Below are 25,571 nucleotides of genomic sequence, written 5' to 3'. Positions count from 1 at the left end.
AATGTAAATTGATACAGCCACTATGGAGAACAGTATGGAGGTTCCTTAAAAAACTAAAAATAGAACTACCATATGACCCAGCAATCCCACTATTGGGCATATATCCTGAGAAAACCATAATTCAAAAAGAGTCATGTACCACAATGTTCATTGCAGCTCTATTTACAATAGCCAGGACATGGAAGAAACCTAAGTGTCCATCATCGGATGAATGGATAAAGAAGATGTGGCACATATATACAATGGAATATTACTCAGCCATAAAAAGAAACGAAATTGAGTTATTTGTAGTGAGGTGGATGGACCTAGAGTCTGTCATACAGAGTGAAGTAAGTCAGAAAGAGAAAAACAAATACAGTATGCTAACACATATATATGGAATCTAAGAAAAAAAAAAAAAGGTCATGAAGAACCTAGTGGCAAGACGGGAATAAAGACACAGACCTACTAGAGAATGGACTTGAGGATACGGGGAGGGGGAAGGGTAAGCTGGGATAAAGTGAGAGAGTGGCGTGGACATATATACACTACCAAACGTAAAATAGATAGCTAGTGGGAAGCAGCTGCATAGCACAGGGAGATCAGCTCGGTGCTTTGTGACCACCTAGAGGGGTGGGATAGGGAGGGTGGGAGGGAGATGCAAGAGGGAGGGGATATGGGAACATATGTATATGTATAACTGATTCACTTTGTTATAAAGCAGAAACTAACACACCATTGTAAAGCAATTATACTCCAATAAAGATGTTAAAAAATAAATAAATAAAAATAAAAATAAAAGGACTTAGCAATTAATTGCTGCATCTATGCAGCAATGATGATTGATGTGGAGAATTCAGCCTCCAATATGAGTATGTTAGCACAACATATGTCTTTATTCAGTAGAAAAATGCTGGCTTATCCCTGTCTTTAACAGGGCAGCACTGAGTCAGGGTGAATATTGTTGCTGTAGCATTTGAAATGCTGACTAGTTTTAAGCTGCTGTTTGGGGATATTTTGGGCCACTGACTGAAGCTAACCTTTATTGACTACTTACTATTTGTCAGTAATTTTTTAAGACATTTGATATATTTTAAATGAGAATTTAATCCATACATAAACCTTCTGAAGTGTTACTACTTTTTCTCATTTCACACATAAGAAAACACAGGATTTTGGAAGTTAAGTAACTTACCCATGCTCACACAATTTCATGTAAACAACAGAAAAGTGTCTCTCCCAGGAGAAGGCGTATGGAGGTGGACAATAGGGGGTCAGGAAGTAGAATTAGGTAAAAAGGAAAAATTGCTCTGTCTGGATTAAACTAGGAAAATCCACATGCAATATCTGTGCTTAAGCCTTTTATAGAAGTAAACCCCAAATTGATATATATTTTTTTCTTTTTTGAAATGTGTGACTGAAGAGTTTGTAAACATCAAAATCTTGAACCAAGGTTACTAGGCAATTATTTTCAGAGAAGGTACAATTGGAGTAGGATGGAAATTTTGCATTAAGAAAATTCCCCACATGCATGTATTGTGTTGTGAGTAATTGCTAAAAGAAGGGGGAATTGTCAGCCCAGAGGACCAAAGAAGAGACCCAAACAGTTAGAGGCAGGCTACTTAGACAGCATGCCATTCAACAGGTAAATTGTGACACTCCCCTTGTTTTGAACCATGCTCACCAAAAGTCTTCTGATTATGCTATTGCTTCCTGAATACCACATTTGACAGGAAAGATTCTACTGATACAAGCATTCTTGTTTGCTTATCATTGCATTTCTTACTATAAATGAATAAATCAGAATTATGGAAGTGTATCCATTTCTACAAGCTTGAATAACATGAGCCCACTCCTGAAAGATAGATCAGCTCTTTCTCTGATAAAACAGCAGGCACAAAAGGGGACCAAACTCCAAATATGATCAATTCACCAAATGAATATACCTTTATATATCGAAAATATACAACAGGCCTACGTAACAGGCCTCTTCAACACAGTAAGCTCTGCACAACTTAACAGCCATGGTGCAACCCTACTGGGAGAAAAGTTAATCCAGGGATAAGTTCATTTTCAAAATGAGATGTTTCTTGCTGCCAAAACTATGCCTACCATAATCCAGAGTTCCATTCATCTGACAAGAATTCAGAAGGAAATAAAACAGTAAACAGAACTAAAAGAAAAGAATGTAAGACAGAGAACCCTAATAATCTAATATATAAAACAAAACCCTTCCCCTAGCTAAATACTAGGCATAAACAGATATAATGGTATATTAGTAGCTGGTGGAACTTCAATAATGTTCTTAAAAAAACAAAAACAAAAACTGTTACCCTGTGTTCTGACCTTGGGTTCTGACACCATTCTCCAATGAAAAGAACCAGGGCTCTTTGGAGAAATGGCTGGCTGGCTCTAGAGCTGGGGCAGGGAACAGATATGATCAATCAGGAGCATCTTAACAGGGCCAGGAAATAAGGAAGTGTTCAGAGAAAAGGATGGGGCCTGTCAAATGGAACCAAAGTGAAAGAGCTCTGAATGGCCAGAATCAGAATAATTTGAACAACAAAATAAACAACAGTATTGGAAGATCACCTAAAGCATAAAATACGTATCTCAGGTCCATACTGATAGAAATAAATGATGTCATAAACAAACAAATGAGGGAGAAGAGACGACTCTTTCTTACAGAAGAATTTCAAACAATTCATTTGGACGCTCCCCTATCCAGGAGATGATGCTTAAATCACCCCGCACCTTTAAAGGCGGGCCACCCGGAGTGACTCGTTTCCTTAGAGCAAGGAAAACAAGGAGAGGAAGTAACCTCACAGTGGAGAAACCTGGCAAGCCCTATGTCGACCAGATGATTAAGATTAGCACCATCACTAGTAAATCATGGAAATGGCATGTAGCCTGATAGGATGTGGTGAGAATTCACCTCTCTGGTCTTCCTCCCGAAAGCCCACGACCCCAGTCTAACAGTGAGAAAAACATTAGACAAATCCGCACTGGAGGACGCTCTACAAAGTACTCCTCAAAACTGACAAGGTCATAAAAAACAAAGAAAGCTCGAGAAACTGTCACACAGTGGAGGAGACTGAGGAGATATGATGACTAAATGTAATGAACAGAAAACGGACCTTAGGAAAAAAACTAGTGAAATCTGAATACAGCCTGCAGTTCGGTTAATAGTAACAAACCAAAGTTGTTTTCTTAGTGTGATAAAGATAACATAGTAATGAAAGATGTTAACATTAGGGGAGCTAGAACTCTCTACTATCTTTGCAACTTTTCTCTAAGTCAAAAAGTATTTTTAAATTAAAAGATTATTTTTAAAAAGGGAACTATTGTTTTCTTCACATGGTGGCTCTACGGATTTCTTAAAAGCTACGCAATGAAAAATTCTACATCAGTTGGATTTTGACATCTCTAATTGTTCTGCTGTAGTAAAGTCACTTTGAAAAGATTGCATCCAGATTGAGCAACACAGCGATTCAATTATATGCCACGTCAAACCCTCCCGACTCAGGATCTTGCCAGACACAAGCTTTCTGACCTCAATTACAATAGCAGGATCCTCTTTTGATCTGGCTCCTTAGTTTCTGGTAAAGGCTACACCTGGTAGTAAAATAAATAGATGGTAAATGAAGCAAAACAAGATCAATAAAACAACCTTGTCATTATAGGTACTCAGCTTCGTCTGGGAGAAAATGAGCAAGAGATGTTTGGAAAGATGGTCCCGTGAGAAGGAGAGTTGTGATGGAAAGTTATTTATTCCTTTAATAATCTATTCAATAAAAATGTATTGCTTGCCCGTAGTAAGCTAGCTATTCCAGAGACAGAGAAAACGGATAAAGCCCTGGTCATCATGCTCACGTAAGTCACAATCTGGGGGGAAAGACAGACAGGAAAGGGAGGATTTAAATACACTGATGAGTGCTAGCTCTGCCTTTTTCCTCCAGTGTCTGTGCTTTTGTTAAATATGCCCGGAGGCTGCCTCAGCACATCTTCTCGCCCTGCACCATCAGTGGTTATGAATCCAGAAGCCAGTCTGGGTTTATGGGGGAAAAATAATTTTCAGATAAAAAGCTACCTCCAAAACCCTTATCCCTTTTTTACTGTATAAAGCCATCACTTAAGCGTAATTTCTCTGTCTCATTCAAATATCACCCCTGCTACAGCCATCTGGGCTTTTATTATTTAACCATTTTACACCCACTTATGAGCAAGTCACCAAAGTGACCTAACATCCTTAAAAGGAGATTTATGATTCCTAAAGATTTATAAATGCAACTCCTAAATAAGTGAAGATTGTGGTTTTGCCAATGCTATGCAGATTCTTTGTTTATCCCCTCTGCCCTGTAGTCTGTATAAAATATGTTATCTAACCACTACCTGACCTGACCAGTAAGCCGTGGCATTTGGAATTATTTTTTCTTTTCAGTCAATTTTATTAAGGAATAAAATACACTCACTCTAAGTATACATTTCAGTGTTTTGACAAATGAATATACCCATGTAACCACCACAATGATAAAGCCTAAAACATTTTTCCATTACACCCAAAAATTCCTTCATGTCCCTACCCTCTGACTCAGACACTCATCGTGTTAATTTGCATCCTCGAGGAAGTAGATGCCAAGATAGAACTAGCCCTGAAATAGATCTAGGGGAAATAATGTGAAGGATAAAGGGAAGAGAAGCAAGAAGGCGTGGAAATCCTGCAAAACAATGCAGCTCTGATATAGGTAAAAGAAAGGAGGAAGTCAGGAGGAGGGGGTAGAGAGATAGATACTCAAGAGGGCAAAATGCAATCCCAGGAAAGCGTTGGCCAGGCCCCAGGGGGCATCCTCCGGTCAGTCTCCCATCAGAGGAGCTCCTGTGTCTTTTAGGAGTGGGCTGGAATCAGCACCTCCGCTGTCTCAGCCATCAGGTAGAGGTATCGCATTGTGGGATGTACCACAATTAGTGGATACGTTTACCTGTTGCTGTGCATTTGCATTGTTTCCAGTTTGTGAATATTATAAATAAAGCTGCTATGAATATTTATGCACAGCTCTTTGTGAAAACATATGCTTTCTTGTCTCTTAGGTAAATGCATAAGAGTAGAATTGCTGGGTCTTATGGTAAGTATAGTTTAACTTTGTAAAAATCTGCCCAACTTTTTTCCCAAGTGTTAGAGTCACTGCATATTTTACAAGATGTCCAGTTGCTCACATCCTCTCCAACACATGGTATTATCAGTCTTTTTAATTTTAGCCCTCCTAGTGAGTATGTAATGATATCTCATTGCGGTTTTAATTTGCCTTTCCCAGTGATGAGGAGCACCTGCCCATGTGCTTGACCACCCCTTCCTAAGGTTCCCAAGGGTTCTGGGAATATCTTCGTAAGGTTCCCAAGGGTTCTGGGAATCTCTTCCTAAGGTTCCTAAGGTTTCGTTGCATTAAAGCATCAGCTCAAAATCATTTCAATCAGGCCCAGGTGTTCATAAGGTTACCGAGTGTAATCTGTTAAGTACAGACCCTGATTTACCAGTGTTCCCTATTGAGGGAAGAAGAGTAAAATAAAGAAAAGAATCTCAAGAAGGTTGTAAGCCACTGCTTTGAATATATACATATTCTTTTAACCTTATGTCACCTAGCTGTTATACTTTGTCAGTTTATAACTACAATTGCATCCAGCTGCTAAAAACAGAGTTCCAACAGGGACTTAAAATAATTACTTTTCTCACATAACAGAAGTAAACTGTTGATGACATTGATTCAGGAGTTCAAGAATATTAGCGCTGAAGTACCTGAGATTCTCTTGACATTGTTTTCAAGGTCCCACAGTGGTTGCTCTGACTTCAGCCATCTCATCCCCATTTCAGGAAGGTAGAAACACAAAGGGGAAAGGACATGACTCCCAGCTGAGGCAGCCCTTTTAAGCAGCTGTCCTGGAAGCTGCTTCCCACCCATGACTCACGATCATATCTCACTAGCCACCCAATTGTATGGGGGCTTGCAGATGTCACTTTAAACTGGGCATAATACTATGACCAATAATGTAAGAGTTCTGTAACTCAATGAGAAGGACAGAGTTGATAGTAAGGAGGCAACTAGGAGTCTTTATAGTTTCCTTCCCCTTACACTTGAGGGTTTGAAAAGAACAATCTTAAATTACTGTTCTCTGTTTGATCACTTTTAACTCACTGCCTAATATATGTAGTTTCTTTCAATCTAACTTCTCTATAATTGCCTATATTTGATCCTTTCAACATATTATACCCTTCTACCTGGAGTGTTTACCTATAATTAAATCCTTTCTTTTAAAAACTCCTTCCTTGCTTTATAAAACATTACTTAATGCTGATTACCCATTTGCTGTCAGGCTACTCCTTCTCAGTATCCTTTTTGGGGGTCCCTTATTTTTTGGGGTCCCTCTTCCCTTATTTCTATACATTATCTCTGGCAATATCATTTATAGCTATGACATCAATTTTAATATGACCTACTTCCCATCAGTACCTTCTTCTAAGTCTCAGGCTTGAATTACTAATCACCTACTAGATACCTCCTTGAATTGCCAACTACCTACCAGATACTTCCGTATGGGTATCTTACAGAAAATCAGATTCTAGATTTTCAAATTGAAATTGTCTCCCTCCCCATTTTTCACCCCAAATCTCCCATATTTCCTGTCCTGGCTGATATTATAGAATTAATAAGAATTAGGGGGGAAAAGACATGACCAATGGACATACATACACTAACAAATGTAAAACCGATAGCTAGTGGGAAGCAGCCGCATAGCACAGTGAGATCAGCTCTGTGCTTTGTGACCACCTAGAGAGGTGGGATAGGGAGGGTGGGAGGGAGGGAGATGCAACAAGAAAGAGTTTTGGGGATATATGTATATGTATAGCTGATTCACTTTGTTATAAAGCAGAAACTAACACACCATTGTAAAGCAATTATACTCCAATAAAGATGTTAAAAAAAAAAAGGCATGACCAAAAAATTATAAATCCCTTGTACGGGTCAGAAGGTTAAAATATTTTTATCCTCCATATTATTTCATTGTCATTATAACCTTACAGGAGAAGTACTTTATTGTATCCATTTTACAGGTGAGGAAACTGAGCCTTAGAAAAGATTAATAATTAAGACCAGGGAGATAGTAAATGATACTCTCTCCTAGTCTCAAGTCCAAAATCTTTGCATTAGGGTGTTTCACTTTTTTTTTTTCCTTAAAATATCTGACATAACTTTCCTATATACCTCCTTGCCTAACGAGAGCGACTTCTACCTCAACCCTCACAAAATCCAGCAGAGTGTACCTTAAAAATAAGTTTACATAGCCTCTGTCCCACAGCCATTGCTTTTAATGCAAGATCTTGGCATTTCTTACCCACACTAATACAGATAACTTTCAAAGTCTTCTTTGAAAAGTGTTACCAGATCTTCTTTTCTTCATTCTTCTGAAAAAGAGATATTTGCAAAACTAAATTCTGTCCATGTCAGTACTTTGATCATATTCCTTCAGTGACATTTTATTATGCAGAGAATAAAGGCCAGTTCCTCAGTATAAATAGTCTGCCATGGCTGGACCCATGTCTGTTTCTCCCTGTCACCCCACATTTGCCCTATGGAATTACTTAATGACTCCCTGTCTTTGCATATGTTGATCCCTTCCCCTATTTTTTTTTTTTTTTAATTTTATTTATTTATGGCTGTGTTGGATCTTCGTTTCTGTACGAGGGCTTTCTCCAGTTGTGGCAAGCGGGGGCCACTCTTCATCGCGGTGCGCGGGCCTCTCACTATCGCGGCCTCTCTTGTTGCGGAGCACAGGCTCCAGATGCGCAGGCTCAGTAATTGTGGCTCACGGGCCCATTTGCTCCGCGGCATGTGGGATCTTCCCGGACCAGGGCTCGAACCCGTGTCCCCTGCACTGGCAGGCAGACTCCCAACCACTGCGCCACCAGGGAAGCCCCCCTTCCCCTATTTTGATAACTTATTTTATTCTTTAGCATTTGGATTCTCTTGGAAATTTCCTGGCTTTTCTAAACAGATATAGTACCCTTAGTATGCCATATTCTTTCATGGGTGTTCTCTCTCTCTCTCCCTCTCTCATACACCATAGTAGTCTTACTGCATGCCCCAATGTCTAAACAAGAATGAGACAATCTACTCTGACCTCTTTGAGGTCAACAACTGTGTCTTCCTAATCTGTATGAGTTTAGTCCCTGAAATAGTACCTGTTGTTGCTAAGAGCTCACAGTTCAATTTGAGATACACTAAAAAATATATAATACAGTACGTTGTGTCCTACCACAGGATGGACTTAAAGTGCTGTATTAATATAGATGTTGTTATTTACCTGTAACTTGATTTGTTCACGTGATATCTTCTCCTCCTCACAATTAGCAAAACTGAAGAAACAGGTTAACCCAGGCTCTGTAAGATGTTAATGACATAAGGGGGAAACCAGCCAGTATTATGTCCTTTGAACAGCCGTAGAAATGCAAGCAGTGTTTTCTAAATGCACAGGACTTTCCTCTTTTTTTAAATTTTACAACATATAGCATACTTGCTCCTGATCCTCTGAGTATTAGTCAGCTTTGCTGAAGTAACAAACCACCCCAACTTTCAATGACTTCCTCTAACAAATGTTTCTTGCCCATTAATGTTAAATGTAACTGCATTTCTACTCCAGGCAGAGGAATTTCTCCATGGGTCTTTTCATTCCAGGACCAAGGATGAAATGACAGCCACCCTCTGGGACTTGCTGTAATAGTACAAGAGCGAGCTGCCTCACACGATTGCCCTCCATGATTCTGCACATCTATTCGCATTTACCTCAGTAAGTCATGCGGTCAGGCTGCTGATGGAATACGGAGTGCAGGAAAGCTCTGAGAGTCACATGGCAATGGCAACGGCAACAAGATAGAACCCTCTTACAGGAGAGGGAACAATGTCATGTGTTTTTAAATTTTTAATGTCACTCAGTCATGTGTTTTTTCATTTTTTCCTTGTAGACAGCACAGTGCAGTGGGAAAAGGGCTCATCAGAAGACAGGAGGCTTTGTCCTTGTTCTTTTCCATCTCAACCTCACTGAGATTCAGTCTCCTCATTTATAAAATGAAGGGGTTTCTGAAAGGAACCCTCAAGTCTGAATTATATGACTAAACGTTGCAGTTGGAGTGCAAAGCAACATAAGAAGATTACAAAGAAAAATTACTTCCCAATAGGTCGCTCAAGTTTTGTGTGACATTTTCTCAGTGTGTCATGATCAGGAAGGAAATGCAAAATGGAACAAGAACAGCTAGGTTGCATTTACATATAAGGGCTGGTTCAAACACACCATACCACGGATGTAAACCCTTTTATATTTTACTGTGAGATAGCTACTTTTTTTCTGTCACATATTAGAATAACCCATTTGCTCCTCTCTCGTTTGACAGACATGTCAGTCATAGGTACTCATATCTGCTAAGAGTTTTCCTGTTGCAAATAAGAGAAAAAACTCAAATTGTTGTACAAAATAAAGAGTCAGTAATTTACACAGCTAAAAAGCCTAGAGGAGGACTACCTTCACGGATAGCTGGATTTGATGACTGAAAGATTTCACCAGGAATCTGTCAGCTTTGTCCCAAGTCTGGCCCCTCTAGAGTTCACAAGATGGTTGCCAGCTGCAACTGGACACGTGTGCTTTTCCTTTTAGTCCAAAGGGAGAGCGTTTGCCATCCCAGCTATTAACTAAAAGTTCTGGGCTTTCCTCTAAGTGGATCAACTTTTGTCAAGTTCCCTGAACCAATCACAGTCAGAAAGAGAATCTGGTTTTGCTACTTGGTTTCTGCCTACCCAGAACCCTATGGTTGCCCAGTATGGGGGGTAAAGGGATTGTTGGAGAGTCCATGTGCAGATCACGTCCATAATGAAAGCCAAAGATTTAATGAGGATACTTTAATGACTGCTTTGTAAATTTTATCAGCTTTAAGGAATATACCACTATCATATAAAGAGATAAAAGAACATAATACAGAACCTACCACATTTACATATCCACGAGCCTATTTTTATGCTTCTAATAGAAACTATGGTAACTAACTCTCATCCAGATGTTGTAAATTTACAGTGTTTTTCTACTGACTACTTATTTGAAGAAAGTTAAATTGCCCAATTTGTAGGAGCTCCTAAAAATTTTTCTGAAAAAAAAAAAGATTCTCTATAAATGGTTAAATATTTATGGGGGGGAATATAAATCCACTCTATCACTCCAAGAAATTACCCCTGATCCTTTTAGCTTGCATTCAAGATCTTAAGGGTATCACAACCTATTTTGCTTGATTAACTCGTTTGTTGACATGAACAGAATATTCTTTCACATGCGGAAAGAAATAGTAGAGAGCTATCTTTGAGGGGGAGGAGTCCTAAATTAAAACACACAGCACACCGCAAACACCAATCCCTTTTTGTTCCTTTTTATTTCAATAGATAGCTTTCCTTACCCCTAGAGGAGTCCTCAGGAAAGCAGGCCATATGGGTAGTGTGTGGAGAACTAAACAGGAGGGCAGTTTTTGGTTTCTGGAGAATCGGGTCTTACGCATAACAGCTTCAAATTTTTTTTTTTTTAAAGATTTATTGATTGATTGATTGATTGATTGATTGATTGCTATTTTGGGTCTTCGTTTCTGTGCGAGGGCTTTCTCTAGTTGCGGCAAGTGGGGGCCACTCTTCATCGCGGTGCGCGGGCCTCTCACTGTCGTGGCCTCTCCTGTTGCGGAGCACAGGCTCCAGACACGCAGGCTCAGTAGTTGTGGCTCACGGGCCCAGTTGCTCCACGGCATGTGGGATCCTCCCAGACCAGGGCTCGAACCCGTGTCCCCTGCATTGGCAGGCAGATTCTCAACCACTGCGCCACCAGGGAAGCCCCAAATTTTTTTATATGATATACTGTGAATTCCTATATCATTGGCCACACTTTTTCCACAGGAAATGTCAAAACGCGTTCCAAACACAAATATAAGTGATTTTTGGATTATCTGCTTTTGTTCCTCTCCAATAGCTTAGAAAATTGAGTCAACTGCATGTGAACTTCTCATTCACAACTAGACAGAATATAGCCTCCTCTGAATTATTCATGCTAATTGTGGGGAAGGAGAAGAAATGTCATGAATAAATTAAATTTACTGATGAAAGAAATCTGGATTGCTATGGCATATTGCATTTATCATTGAGAGAGAATATTTCACAACATATTATAATTATTTATGATGTTTGTCTATTAGGCTTGGAGTTTTGAGGGCACCCAATGATAAGGAAATGAGGCAGGCACGAGAACTATAAAAGTTTAGCAAGTCACAGTTGGTCATCTAAGGAATTTAGTGTTTCATGGAAAACACAGATAAGAATACTAAGGTTTACAAAACAATAAGACAATCACATGGAGACACAGGGGCAGAGTGAGAGAGGGCTTGGAAGAGTCAAGAAATTCCAAGGGCAGGTAAATGAGCTGAATGTCAAAGGCTGAGTTACCTAGACAGCTGATGAAAGGGCATAAGTGAAAAAAGAAGACCTCAGAGCTTGCAAAGAAAACCAAGCAGTTCCGTGGAGCTTTGGCCAGCTCTAGGCAGTGGTGCAAGTCTGGGCTTGGCTGATGCCACAACTTGACTGGCATCACAAGCAGCTACGGCAGTTAAGATCTAAGTATCATGCAATGAACCAAAGCACTTGAAGACTTATTTTTTAAAGGTATAAATTTCTGGACACTACACCTGATCAATAAATATGAGTACTACAGTTGGCCCCAAGAATCTGCCTTGTTAACAAATTATCCAGATTTTTTTTTAAATGTTCACTAAAATTTGATAATATTGTTCTATGACATTGGATGCACATTAAAATCACCTAGGAAGCCTTAAAAGATGTCAATGCCTAGACCCATCTCAGACATAACCCAGGCATCTTCAGTTTTAAGAACTTCCCAGGTGATTCTAATGTAGTCAAGTGTGGAAATCACTCATCTAAGGGAATAAACAGTATATTGTTTTCCTTTCCTTTTTGCCGACACACATCCCCAGTGGCACTTTAGACCAAAAAGTCCATTTCTCTAGGTATTAGAAGCCACTTTTACTAGTGCCATCCTAATGACAATCTGGTTTCTGTGTTTGTGTTTGCCACAGTTTGAAACTGACCTTGCAGTCTAGTACAACCACCTAATTATGTCTTTATCCAAAACGCAATCAAGATAATTGAAAGGATATTAGAGAACACAAAATCTTTGGGAGTATCTGACTGTCTCAAATACTGTATATTGAGATTAAATATTCCAAGAGCTCTATTTCAGGTGGCTCCAGTACTTTAGCTCCACGGATGTATTTTGACAGTAATATGTTTTTCTACACATGTGAATATACCAACTAATCACAGTGTTTTTCCCAGTATAAATGGCTTCTTTCATGGGCAAGTATTTCTCGTAAGATAATTTGGCAGACACATTCAGAGTGTTCAAAAAATTTTTTTTCCTGTTTTATCAGGATATAATTGACATACAACAGTGCATTAGATTAAGTTATACAACATAATGATTAGATATATGTATATGTTGTGAAATGATCACCACAGTAACTTTAGTTAAAATCCATCACCACATACAGTTACAAATTTTTTTTGTCATGAGAACTTTAAAGATCTACTTTCCTAACAACTTCCAAATATACAAGAGTACTGTTAACTATAGTCACCATGGTGTATATTACATCCCCAGGACTTATTCATCTTATAACTCAAAGTTTGTACCTTTTGACCACTTTCACCCATTTCTATCTCTGGCAACCGCCAATCTGTTCTCTATGAGTTTTGGTGTTTTAGATTCCTCATATAAGTTAGATCATACAGTATTCATCTTTCTCTCTTTGATGAATTTAGTTTAACACAATGCCCTCAAGGCCCATCCATGTTGTCACAAATGGCAGGATTCCCTTCTTTGCTACGGCTGAATAACGTTCCATTATATATATCACATATATGTATGAAATATATAAGGTATGTATATATATATTACATACATTATATATTTTATACATACTAGGTTGTTTCCATGTCTTGGTTATTACAAATAATGTTATAATGAATATGGGAGTGCAGGTATCTCTTCTAGGTAGTGATTTCCTTTCCTTTGGATATATACGTCCCCAGAAGTGAAACTGCAGGATCATATAGTAGTTCTATTTTTTTTTTTTTTTTAATTTTTGAGGAACCTACACACCGTTTTCCATAGTGGTTGCACTAATTTACATTCCCACTAACAGTGCACAAGAGTTCCCTTTTCTCCACATCCTAGCCAACACTTTGTCTTTTTGGTGACAGCCAGAGCCATTCTGACAGGTGTGAGGTGATAGCTCATTGTGGTTTTGATTTGCATTTCCCTGATGATTAGTGATGTTAATCACCTTTTCATGTAGCTGTTGGAAAAATGTCTTCTTTGGAAAAATGCAGCTCCTCTGCCCATTTTCTGATCAGATTGTTTGCTATTGAGTTGTGTGAGTTCTTTATATATTTTAGATACTGACCCTTTGTCAGATATATGATTTGCAAATATTTTGTCCCATTCCATAGGTTGCCCTTTCATTTCGTTGATGGTTTTCCTTTGCTGTGCAGAGGTATTTTATCTCATTTATTCATTTGCTTCTCTTTCCTAATTCCTATTGGAGGCAATACCTCCCTATTTTCCTTACTTAAAGTAAAACCATTTTAGGAAAGTCCTTTTTAAATGTACCCTTACCTCTCAGACCTATACTGTATAGTCACTACCTGTTTGGCAATGCATGTCCCAACTGTTAAGAGGCAAAGGGGGCAAACTCAGCCACTGATTTAATTTCCAACTGTACCAGAAGGCAGAAAGAAATTGTGATTACTCTCTACCTGTTTTGGGTACAATTGTGAGAAAGATTAAGAACCTCAGAAAGATGGATGTAAGAGGACAGTTCCACTCATTTGTTGGCTGAAATAATGGGAGTACCAGAATTTTTAGCACATGTTAGTTAAGAAATAACGGGAGATGAGGGGAGAAGAAAGAAAAAAGCAGTAAGTTATTCTTCTTTATCTTTTGCTAAGAATAGTTCTCAGCTGTTTGGAGTCTGGGGCCAGTGCTATTTACCATGGAAACTAAGGTTCCCGAACAAAACAAAGACCAAGATCATGCCTGATTTTGTGGGTGGTTAGGTGGTGAAAGCACCGCCCTTCCCCACAGTGCTCTCTCCAAACTATTTCTACAAAACGGCAGGAAGTGAAAAGGAAAATGTGCAGTCCATCCTAAAGTATCCCTTTTGTCACTTTCCAAACAATGTTTTCAGGTCAGAAATGAGTATTCATTACATTTTGGCCTGGCAGGAAATGAACCTAATAAGATCCTATTTTGTTCTTGGCCTTGTACCATCAGTATCACCAAAAACAATCATGATTTTGCATAAGGTATTATACATAGGAAACAAAATACATTTACTCCTTGTTTTCATGAGGTTAAAAATCAAAGACAACTAATTCTATGGCCAGGACAGGCAAATACATGGTAAGCCTGTAACATCTTGTTATGCCAGAAAGGGAAGAAGGATTAAAAAGGGGGGGGGGGGAGGGGAATGTCAAAGGTAAGAGGGAGCCCACCTGCAAGAGGTTCCACTGATCAAAGCTGGAACAATTTGAACAACAAAAACAACGTAGTATTGGGTTATAATGCAAAGTATAAAATAAATATCCCTGACTCCACACAGATATACATGACTAAATAAATAAACAAATAGAGAAGAGACAAATCTTTCTTAGAGAAGAATTCCAAATAACTTATATAGATATCCTCCCCTTCAGGAGATGGAGCTTAATGCCCCTATCCCTTGAGTGTGGGGTGGACTTAGTGACTTGTTTCCAAAGAATAGAATAGGCAAAGGGAAAAATAATAACTTTACAGTGTAAAAACATGGCAAACACTACCTTGTCCAGAGGATCAAGGTTAACATTATCAGTGATAAGTCATGTTGATAGCATGAACCCCTGATACGACATGATGAGAAGAGCATTTCATCATGTGGTCTTTCTCCCCGTAACCCATGACCCCAGTCTAGCCACGAGAAAAACATTATACAAACCCAAGTTCAGGGACATTCTACAAAATACCTAACCAATATTCCTCAAAACCATCAAAGTCATGAACAACAAAGAAAAAATGAGAAAATATCACAGACCAGAGGAGAGTGAGGAAACCAGACAACTAAATACTATATAGTATCCTGGATTGGATCCTGGACCAGAAAAGACATTGATGGAAAAATCAGTGACATCCTGCTGTTCAAGTTAATAGGAATGCACCCATGTTGGTTTCTTAGTTTTGAAAATTATGCCCTGGTAATGTAAGATGTGAATGCTAGGAGAAACTGAGACGTATATGAAATTCTCCATTATTATCTTTGCAACTTTACTAAGAATCTTAAAGCATTCTAAAATAAATACTGTACTGAAAAAAATAAGTCAACATTAAAAAAGCATGTGGAATGACACAGTCAAAAAGCATTTACTTGACACATGCTATGAAGGTAGTTTTTAAAAACGTGTGAATTAGTTGCATTTTAGAAGGAATAAGCCAAAGATATATGATGAAATTTTGATGCATAAAATTTTAAATGTTTCCACTTCTTTGTGATAATTCAGGAAGGCTTCCTGTATCAACTTACTTCCTTTGCCAAAAACAAACAAACGATTAGTGTCAGTTAAGTGTTTTCAAGGGCAAATTTTCTCTAAGCTATATCAAACCTGAGATCATTATGCAATAGGTTAATAGCATTAAAGATTTTGCTCCAAGCACGCCCCTGATATTCATGATTCGATCCCTAATCCACCAGAGGTACTCTTACTTTTCCGGTTAGCTCATAGTGTTTCATGCTCTCTCTCTTCACTGGTCTATGCTTCAGTTCCAGGTGAGGCCTTACAGCCTCATTAACTGCTTCTGTTTCTGTTTCCCTGCCATAACTGCCTTTTCTTTATTCTGTTGCATGGAGAGAGAGCAACAGAATTTGGAGGAGGGCTTTATTTCCCTCATTCATTTTATAAATTTTGATCAGTGTTGGATAGTCAAAGTTATTTTGATCATCTTAGTCTTGTTTCTAGGTCAGTGCTTCCTAAGGAGTGGTGTGAAGGCCACCTACAACAGAATTACCTGGGATACTGATTCTTTGCCTAGACCTGTGGACTTAGACTCTCTGGGATGGAGCTCAGAGACCTGATTTTAACACTGGCTCCCAGGTGACTGTTTTGTCCACCGCTATAGGAGGTTACAAGTCTCTGGACATGCCAAAGGAATTTTCAGCCTTAGTTTAAGCTTCCATTTATGGAAGAACTTGAAACTTTTTTAGCAGTGTCCGAACTCCAAGTGAATACTGGGGTGCTCCCAAATTCAGAGGCTGAGAAAGTTTCGTTCTTGACTTTTTATTTGGAAGCGTCTATCAGTCCCATAACAAAGGACTCACAGAAATAAAACTTCTTGTGATTGTTTCTCAATCTCAGCATTTCCAAGGGCCTTTTTCAAATAAGGCCCCTTCCAAGACCCAGCTACGAAAGGCCATATTGAGAAGTGTGCTTACATATCTAAACATTATCTCCATGTACTTTCTTCACTTCCTTCAATGGATTTCTTGTCACATTTTCTAGACTAATGATATAATACCAAGGATCACATACATAATAGAGAATTAGGCTGAATCTATCTGAAGAATAAATAATTTCAGCTGGCACCACTTAGTTAAAATATTCCCTGAAAAGATATTTCTTTTCTCAAAGTTAGAATAATGTGAAAAGTGTATGTGGTTTACACTTGTTCCATTTTTTCTTTGATGGCTAAAATTTCCATTGTCTGCCTCATTGTGACACATTATTTCCATTTTCTTCTCATTTCATTTAAAATGGGTCAAGTTGTCTTTCATGTTAATTAGCTTTAAACAAGAAAAAATATCTCTGTGCAGGTAATAACCAACTCCAAATAGCCATTATTTCATTAACTTCATGCTTTGGAGACATAATGGCTGCTTGTTACAGCACAGCAGAGCTGGTATAAATTAAATCTCAATGGGTCATTCATTAAAAAGGCAGTGGAAAATGTCCTGAAAACCAAGATTCTTCAGCTAAATTTAATGATATTTTTTCCCATAAAATTTTCCTAACGTTGCTCTTGTAGTTCAAACACACATCCATTTTAATCAATTTCTAAATTCTTTACTCAATAATATCTTAAAAAAAGAAATTCATGCTGATTAGACCTTCTGACAAAACAAGCCTAAATCATCAGTCTTGATGTTTCTAACCAAATGCCATTGAGAACTGTACATATGTTTTTGTGCATGGATTCAATATTTCCTAAGAAAGTAATATGCAAAAAGCTGATGACTACTGAAATGTCAAATTTAATATTTAATGATCTCATAGATACTAGTCATTTTTAAAGCAAGTAATTCATTCCTTTAATATTTTGAATTCTGAAGTAATCTCAGCCAGGTTACAATGATTAATAAAGTCCTTTAGACAAGAACTCTTTGTATTCTAAAAACCCTTCCAGCACTTTTTTCCTGCTGAAAGATATATGTGTTTGCATGGTATTTGGCTCTATTTGAATACATATAGGGAGAAAGCCTTCTAGTTATAGAGTACATAGAAATCTAGTTATGACTTTTTTTAATAAAAATTCTCCTATTCAATTACTCAAAAAAACTATCTCAACAATTTTGTAGGCCAGGCACTATACCAAACCCTCTGAGAACAACTGTGAATAAGGCAGACATGTTCCCTGCCCTTACAGAGCTTGAAAATCAGTGCTGTTTTATTCCTAAAAATATAATGACTTTTTGTCATTTTCATGTTAGTTGGATTCACGTCATATTGATTGATAAGATTTTATCGTACCTAATTGTTACTGCTTCAACAATACAACAAAACAAATAGGGAATTTTAAACATGGTAGAAATGTAAGGCATACATTATACCCAAAATAATTAGTGAGCAAGGCATTACGGGTTTTACAAAATTTGCAATCACTGCATTTATGATATAATTCAGTCAATTATATGGTAAATTAGAAAACAGAAAGGTACCTGAGAAGATGCTAATTCTGTGATATAACCACAATCCCCCCCAAATTAGGAGATGAATCTTTTGGGAAGTCTTTACAGAGAGATTAACCCTCATCCCAGAAGTTTCAAGATCTTTTCCTTTCCTAATAAAAAATGATAGAATTTGAGGAGGAAAGGCTATCTCTTCTATTCTCCTGTAACAGTGTGAAGTTCCTAACCTCCTGTGGTTGTTCCTGTTTAGAAAATTATATTCTTTAAATTAACTGAAAAGGGAATTTTGAGTAATTCATGAAAATCCCAGAAATCAGTTTTTCATTGTGAGACTAATATTGTATACCGACATACTAAATTTAGAGTTTAGCCATTTTTCCACCTAAATAATGCTTGGTTTCTCCCAACTTTTAGTTCAGCTCAATCTTCCCATTCACCATTACTAAGTCAGTAAAGGATTTCTGCTGGTCATCAAGGAAACTATAATATAGAGAGGGTTGAAAATGGTGATAATCTTGTTTCTCATGAACCTGTAAACAAGAGAGAAACTGAATAGAAAAAGCACAAATGCATTCACTGTCCCATTGGAGAAAATAGGTTTGAAATTATCCCACAAAGAAGCTCTTCAAAAACAGGGCATGCTGTTTTATAATAGGAAAAAAGGAAGTGATAATCTGAGGGATTCTCTAGAGGCACTGGGATAAATGAGGAAATAAATGGAACATGAAGAATAAGGATATACATTCATTACAAATGCAGGAGGAATTTTTTTCTTTCTAATTTAAATATTGAAATCACGAGCCTGAATTTCTGCCCTTATTACTTTGCCTTTTTATACAGTGGGACAACTTTATTTCATAGTACAATATAAGCAAATTTCAGGAAGATTTAATGAAAACACAATCTTAGCAGTAGCTTTTTCATATTTCACTGAATGGTGTTGGAAATATCCAGAACTATCACTTTATTAAAAACTCTCAAATTAACTTAAATATATAAAAGTTTTCATTTCCTATTTTCCAATTTTGAAATTATAAAATGAAAAAAAGAAATCTCTGACACAAAAGGAGGAGAGGAAGAAAAAGCAAAGTGTAGTTACACTGGAATTTTAGCATAGCCCATTCTGACTGTTGAAAGATCCAAGTAAAAGGAAAAAGTAAGTATGCAAACCACTGATAGAAGGAAGAGATACCAAAACCAAGTTTCAATTACTTTATGATTTAGATCAAAACAAATCCTTCATAGATAGCTGTTTTAACACTAATTGCCCATAAGTTATAAAATAGTACTTGTTTATATTCAGTTAAATACACCATTACATTCTACTTTCTATGGTCCTCTGTTTCACACTGCAAATGTCCATCTCTACAAATACTAAAACTGAGGTCCTTGAGGACCAAAGCATATATATTTCTGTATATTTCTCCCATACTTCCCAGCCCTCCCTCCACAGGTATCCAGCAGGAAAGTAACAAATGCTCCAAAGACAGAAGTAAAACAGACAGGAATGGAATTGATTTTCTTAAAGACTGAGTAGAGAGGTACCTTTTCAGTCTTAATTCTTTGCTTCTACTAACAGAGTGATGGGGTTCAGGACAAGCTACCCCAAAGTATTGCACCTTGGCATATTGAACATTTTAAGCTGAAAGCATTTGAGAAAATAGCAAAAGCAGGAAGGTCACTCTGACATTTCTCCAACCCTTCTCCTCTGAAATATCATAAAACCCTACTGTGAGAGGTGCCCTCCCTATTCTCAGAGGAAAGGAGCATCCTTATCTGGGAAGACAAGGGGACACCGAGAAGAATCTGAACAGCACTTGCTAAGTTCCCCCCAGTTTACTACACTTACCTCATACTTCTTAATCTATCATATTCCTCCATGGCTGTCCACTCTTCATCAAAGCTAGCAAAATGATACTCAGGTTTACTTCAGGTCTTCATGTCCTTATGGAGGCTGCTGTGTCAAGTAAAAATTATATTAATTAATTTGTATGCTTTCCTCCTGTCCATCTATCTTTGTCGGTTTAATTTTCAGACCCAGCCACTGATGTTAAGAGAGAGGAGGAAAACTTTTCCTCCCCTCCAAGAGATATATGCTCCTACCTCCCAAAGTTGATTTTTTTCAGGTATCCTTCTCATTGAATAGTTTTACATCTAGAAAAGTCTTAAAGGTAGTTGTTAACAGAGCTATCAAGAAGGTTAAGCATTTAAAAGGAAAGTTCAAAATCTATTTAGGTTAACTTAGAATTCCTCTGACAGATTTTCTTTAAAATGAAGATAGGAAAGGGAAATGGAATAATGGAATGTGCAGAGGTTTTTTTCTAGGATACAATGGCTCTTCCAAAAGAAAGTTTGATGTCCCACATATTTTTTAACAACTAGTTTAAATTGCTATGTGGAAGATGAAGACGATGAGGTACCCCTCGGCTGCCTCGCCCCTCAGTACCCTGGGCTCCGGGGCTCATCGCTCACTGAGTCTCCTTCCTGTTGGTGGGCATCCCCGCAGAACTGTGAGTACACAAGAGGGTTCTGCCCCGAATTCATGACTAAGTTAATGTGCAGGTACTAAATCATTAGTATTTAGTACTTAGTTTCAATTTTTTAATACAAAAAGGGAGACTTCCAGTAATTTTAAATCTCAACAATCATGCAAATATGTACAATGTTTCATTTATAAATTCTAAATTTATCTAAGTCAGAGAGAACTCTGACTTAGAGTAGGTTTAACGTTATACATAAATGTTTAACTACAAGTGCATTCAATAATACTTGAAGAACTACTCATTCGTCTCTTAGAGATTCCTATTGTAAACTACATGGTGATTCTTTGATGGATTAGAACGCATGTTTTAAGGCATATGTTATCTCCTAGTTTTGCTATATTTAGCGATGTGATGGAAAAGAATTCAATAATCTAACCAGAATTCCAATAATAACAATGTCTGCCTTAAGAGGTTTTACCCTAAGGTAGTACAACTTAATTTTTCATATAGCTAAGAAAGTGAATAAGTCAAAAGAATTTAGTAGGAACATTTGATATGTATTTTAAGATCAAACCATTAAGTGGCCATGGAAATGCATTGTTAATACTCTTACCAGAAATCGCCTGTCATCCTGTAAGCTTCATCCAGAACTTGTACAATAGGTGATAAATTTCCTTTTAACAGCAAACATTGTTTTTCATTGCTATGACCAAATATTCTACTAGTAAGTGTCAAAAGGTGAGAATATTTGTTTGCGATGATGGAAGGACATCATCCTGGAAAAGAGATAGCCAAGTACACTGGAAATTCTGCTCCTTAAATTTCCCTTTATAAATCCCAATTCAGCACGTCCTCCCCTTACATAGTCTGTGCTCAAAAAACTTCTAGGGAAAGAGTTCAATCACTTAAGATTGGAATGGTAAGTTCATAGACACTGTGCTGGACCTTTCAAGATCAGCAGAAATCAGCAGTCCAAAGGTAGATAAAGACAATTTTTATGCTACAAACAAGAAATAAAGAAGGAGATGAAAAAAGGAGACATAAAAGTTGACTTGAAGGTAAATTTGGGAATGTACTTTAATGATCCATGGGAAAGAGTGTAGAAGAGATTCAGATCATGGTAACAGGAAGTATAGAAACCTAGCCCTGTTATATTTAGGGGCTGGCTAATAATCTAGAAGGCTAATAAATCCAAGGAGAAATAGATTTTTCATGTACAAGCCATTAGACAAAGCAAGACACGATTCTTTCTAAACATGGAGAATGTGTCCAGATTCTATTTTGTTCCATTGCTTGAAGGAACACAGTGTTGGGTCACAGGCAAAGATCAGTAATAATCCTAAAACACTGCAATGGGAAGAACAGCCAACAAAGAATTATATCTTCCAGTTATATATTCCCTAAACCACTTTCCTGGAAAAAGATGCTCTATATTGAAAATATATTATTAGTCACAGTCATGAGAATCCAAACATGTATCTGCTAAAGAAACAAAGCGTTCCTGCTACTCCCTGAATTTCCTGTACAATAAAACCTGAAAGACAATGATGTGTAATTCCCATGTACCCAGAATATTTCATCAGAGAACTACCAAGAATTGTGCAGACAGTACTGACAGCTACTTTAATATGAATTCCATATTTTAAGGAGAAAGAAGGGGGAAAAGGATATAAGTCATTTTAGTTTTTGTAGGAAAATATTGGAATAATGCCATTGTACAAGAATCAGCAGTTTGGCAAATGAAGGTCTCACTCAGGAAACAAAAAGAAGCAATTTCATAATTAAACAAAGTTGCCAGCATGAAACATCTGTCACTTCACCCTTAACCCTGCACTCTTCTTTTCTATGACATTTTAAGAGGTTCAGTATTTCTATTAAGCTGTGGGTCACCTGTGGGTCACTTCACTAACAATTTCACTACAATACCAAAGAAACAAATCTCACAGGATCCTCACAAAGAAATGCATTTTTGCAAAGATTTCTCGATTAAAAGATATTGAAACTGCTCCCAGAAAGCCTGGAACTTCTCCATTCATTTATACCATCCTGTTTTCCTGTTTCCAGCCTTTCCCACAGACTGGTCCCTAGTTTTCCTTACTAAATCTCTTTCTCTTTCTCACAACAATCTCCTGAGACTAGTGTGACTTGAGTAGAAGACCCTCAGGATACCTTCTGACCCTGAGATTCTGTCATCTATGAGTATGAAATGTCCTTGATATGATCAGTTAGAATTAACCATAGCAAGTTTTGGCTCCTTTTAGCTTTTCCTTTTCAAAACCTAAAACTGAACTTAAGCTCATTAGGCAAAAATAAATCATGTGGCCATTTTTTGCAAATTATCATTCCCTTGGGGTGCTTCCCTAGAAAGGAATTAAAAAGGAAAGGGCTCATTTGCACTCTAGGAACAGATAATAATAGCTTATAATGACATGACAATAAGCACCAGCCTATGGAGTCTAGGGCTTAGAATAAATCAGGGTGGGCCTAATGTGAAACAGGCACTGCTCCTAATAGGTGGTAGGCAGAGACCCTAGGAGAAATACAAAGATTTCTGTCCTGCCTTTCCATCAAATTGTGGTTTGTTCTCTGTGGTACTGATTGGTCGTGAGCTTTAAGAAATCTCTTCCACACCATGCTCCTGTTCTCTTACCTCTTGATTCGGAGATCAGTTAGATATTATAGATGAAGACCAAGAAGAAGAAAACTACATCTGAAATGTGTGAAGAAGGCCTAAGCGAATATTCAATCTATTTAGTCTACTTGAGTGAGTATACTAAGCCTAAGAGATCAATAATTGTCGTTGGGAGAGTTGTATGGGGACACTCAGCAAATTGTAGTAAATCCCTTTCTGCATAAAATGTTTCCTGAACTGAATTCTGAGTGGTAAAGTAGACACATTTCATTTCATATTTATGAAGTTGATGACATCATCTCATCTTCTCAAATTCTTACATTAAAAAGAGAATATCACTCTTTGATGTATACACTGGAATATTCTAAAGACAGCCATGTTCAGAAAAACAAAAAAATTCTTAAATCATGTGGCCTCTTTTTTGAAAAAAGAGAAAATTAACTTGAAAGCAAATGTTAACATTTTAAATAACCAATTAGAAACTAGTGTTGAAAATTAGCTGTTTGGTTAAAACAAATTGTATGTTCTATAAAGCAATAACTGATTTTGTTACATCGTTAGGGAAATAAAAAACACTTCAGAATTGGTTCCTTGGTATTTAGAGTTGGATATTAATAAGTTAAGTTGAAGGGAAAAAAATAGTCTAAAATTCACAGAGCTGAGCAGCACTATATCAAAACTGACTGTACTCCTGATTGTTCCAATTATTAGCAAGTTTTTATTTTTAGTTACTCCCAATGAAATTAGTTAAGACAGTAAATAATAGCATATTTGCAGCAAGTGTTTCAAAGTTAATGAGAATTATTAAAGATAATTTTTATCACATGACTTCCCTACAAAGCCAGGAGATTAATAACTAAATAGGGACATTACCCACAGCTTGGTTGCCAGGAAGAATTATATGAACTAATTAACAGAAGACCTTGGAGGAAAGTGGTCTCATTTACAATCTTGATAAAAAGGAGGGGAGAAGATACCACAGAGGAAAAGATAAACAGATTATTCTATGAACTATTCTTTCTTTATAATAAAATATATCATAACTAAAGAGGAAAAGCTAATAAAATATTTTCAGGAAAAGACATGAAATTGCAAAGAAACATCTAAAGAAAAATTAGTAAACAAATAAATGTAAAAAATTAAAGAAATCAGAAATTAAAATTTTGAAAACATGTTTACACCTAATAAGTGTGCAAAATAAAAATAAGGTAATTATCTATGCTGGTAATGTGTATATGTAAATTGCTAAGTATTTTAGAAGTCATTTTTACTATGTATTCCAAAAATTATGTAGATGGTAGTATCCTTTGAAAGAGTAATCTCATCTGCATCAAATTTTCCTAGGGATTATCTAAAGGAAAGAATATCTACATTCATTGCAAAATTATTTATGGAAGCAAAAAGGACTAGATATTTAACGATAGGAAATGATTAATTACATTTTGTCCAATCGACTTCATGGTATAATATTGGGCAATAATTAAAATGTTATTTACGAGGATTCTGTAGCAACATATCATAAATATTAAGTATAAGTAGCTGTCGAAAAACTGCATAGCTGTAGGGAATAGAGAGAAATGTGGAAAAAGAAAATAACTTTGAGTGGAAATATTGCTAATTCTGAATCTAATTTTTATCCACATTTTGTTTTAACTTATTTGGGGAGAAAGATGGTAGAGTAAAAGATTGCTCAGGCTTCTACTGGAATTCAATAATTTCCAGATAGTTAAGTATAAGCTCTTCTAATTAATCCTGTATTGCAATTTATTTCAGAAACAATATCCTTCAGTTATATACATGCTGTGAAATTATATTCAGTAAAATATTTGGTCGGTGCTATCAATTCAGGTATAGGAGGTTTGATGGGATGTTTCACTGAACTAACTGACAATGTTTTGGATTCTAAAACAAGGGACTGAGGTTCAGTGCAGGCGGAGGATGACAGAAGAGGCAAGACAGACAGAACCAGAACTGTTCTAACTAGAAATCATCTCCAGGTGCTTAGAGAGGAGAAAGTGAAATCGACACCAGAACTCTCCTCTATACCCTTTATAATTTTATCCTGTACAACATCCTTTATAATTTTACCTACATGATTATGTGTAAAACTTGCTGCACGAATTTCATTAGAATGAGAGCTCAGTCTGGCTGCACAAATCCTCTGGTTGCTTTCACAGAGGCCCAAGTTAATGCTTTGTCTCTAGATAGTACACATAAATATCTAAACCAAGCATTAGGGCAGGGGGTTAAAAGCTAAGGACCTGGGGGCTAAAACTGGCTTACAGATTTATGTTCAGGTGGACATGGTATTGACAAAAGTTTGAATGAGAATGCAGTATGGTAGAGCAAGCAGTCTGGACCAATTCAAACATTTTTGTCATTTGCCTGGATCCCAGAGGCA

The sequence above is a fragment of the Balaenoptera ricei genome, chromosome 5 (assembly GCF_028023285.1).
Source record: "Balaenoptera ricei isolate mBalRic1 chromosome 5, mBalRic1.hap2, whole genome shotgun sequence".
Classification (NCBI taxonomy): domain Eukaryota; kingdom Metazoa; phylum Chordata; class Mammalia; order Artiodactyla; family Balaenopteridae; genus Balaenoptera; species Balaenoptera ricei.
The sequence above is the reverse complement of the archived record's forward strand: the minus strand, read 5'-3'. Positions refer to the sequence as shown.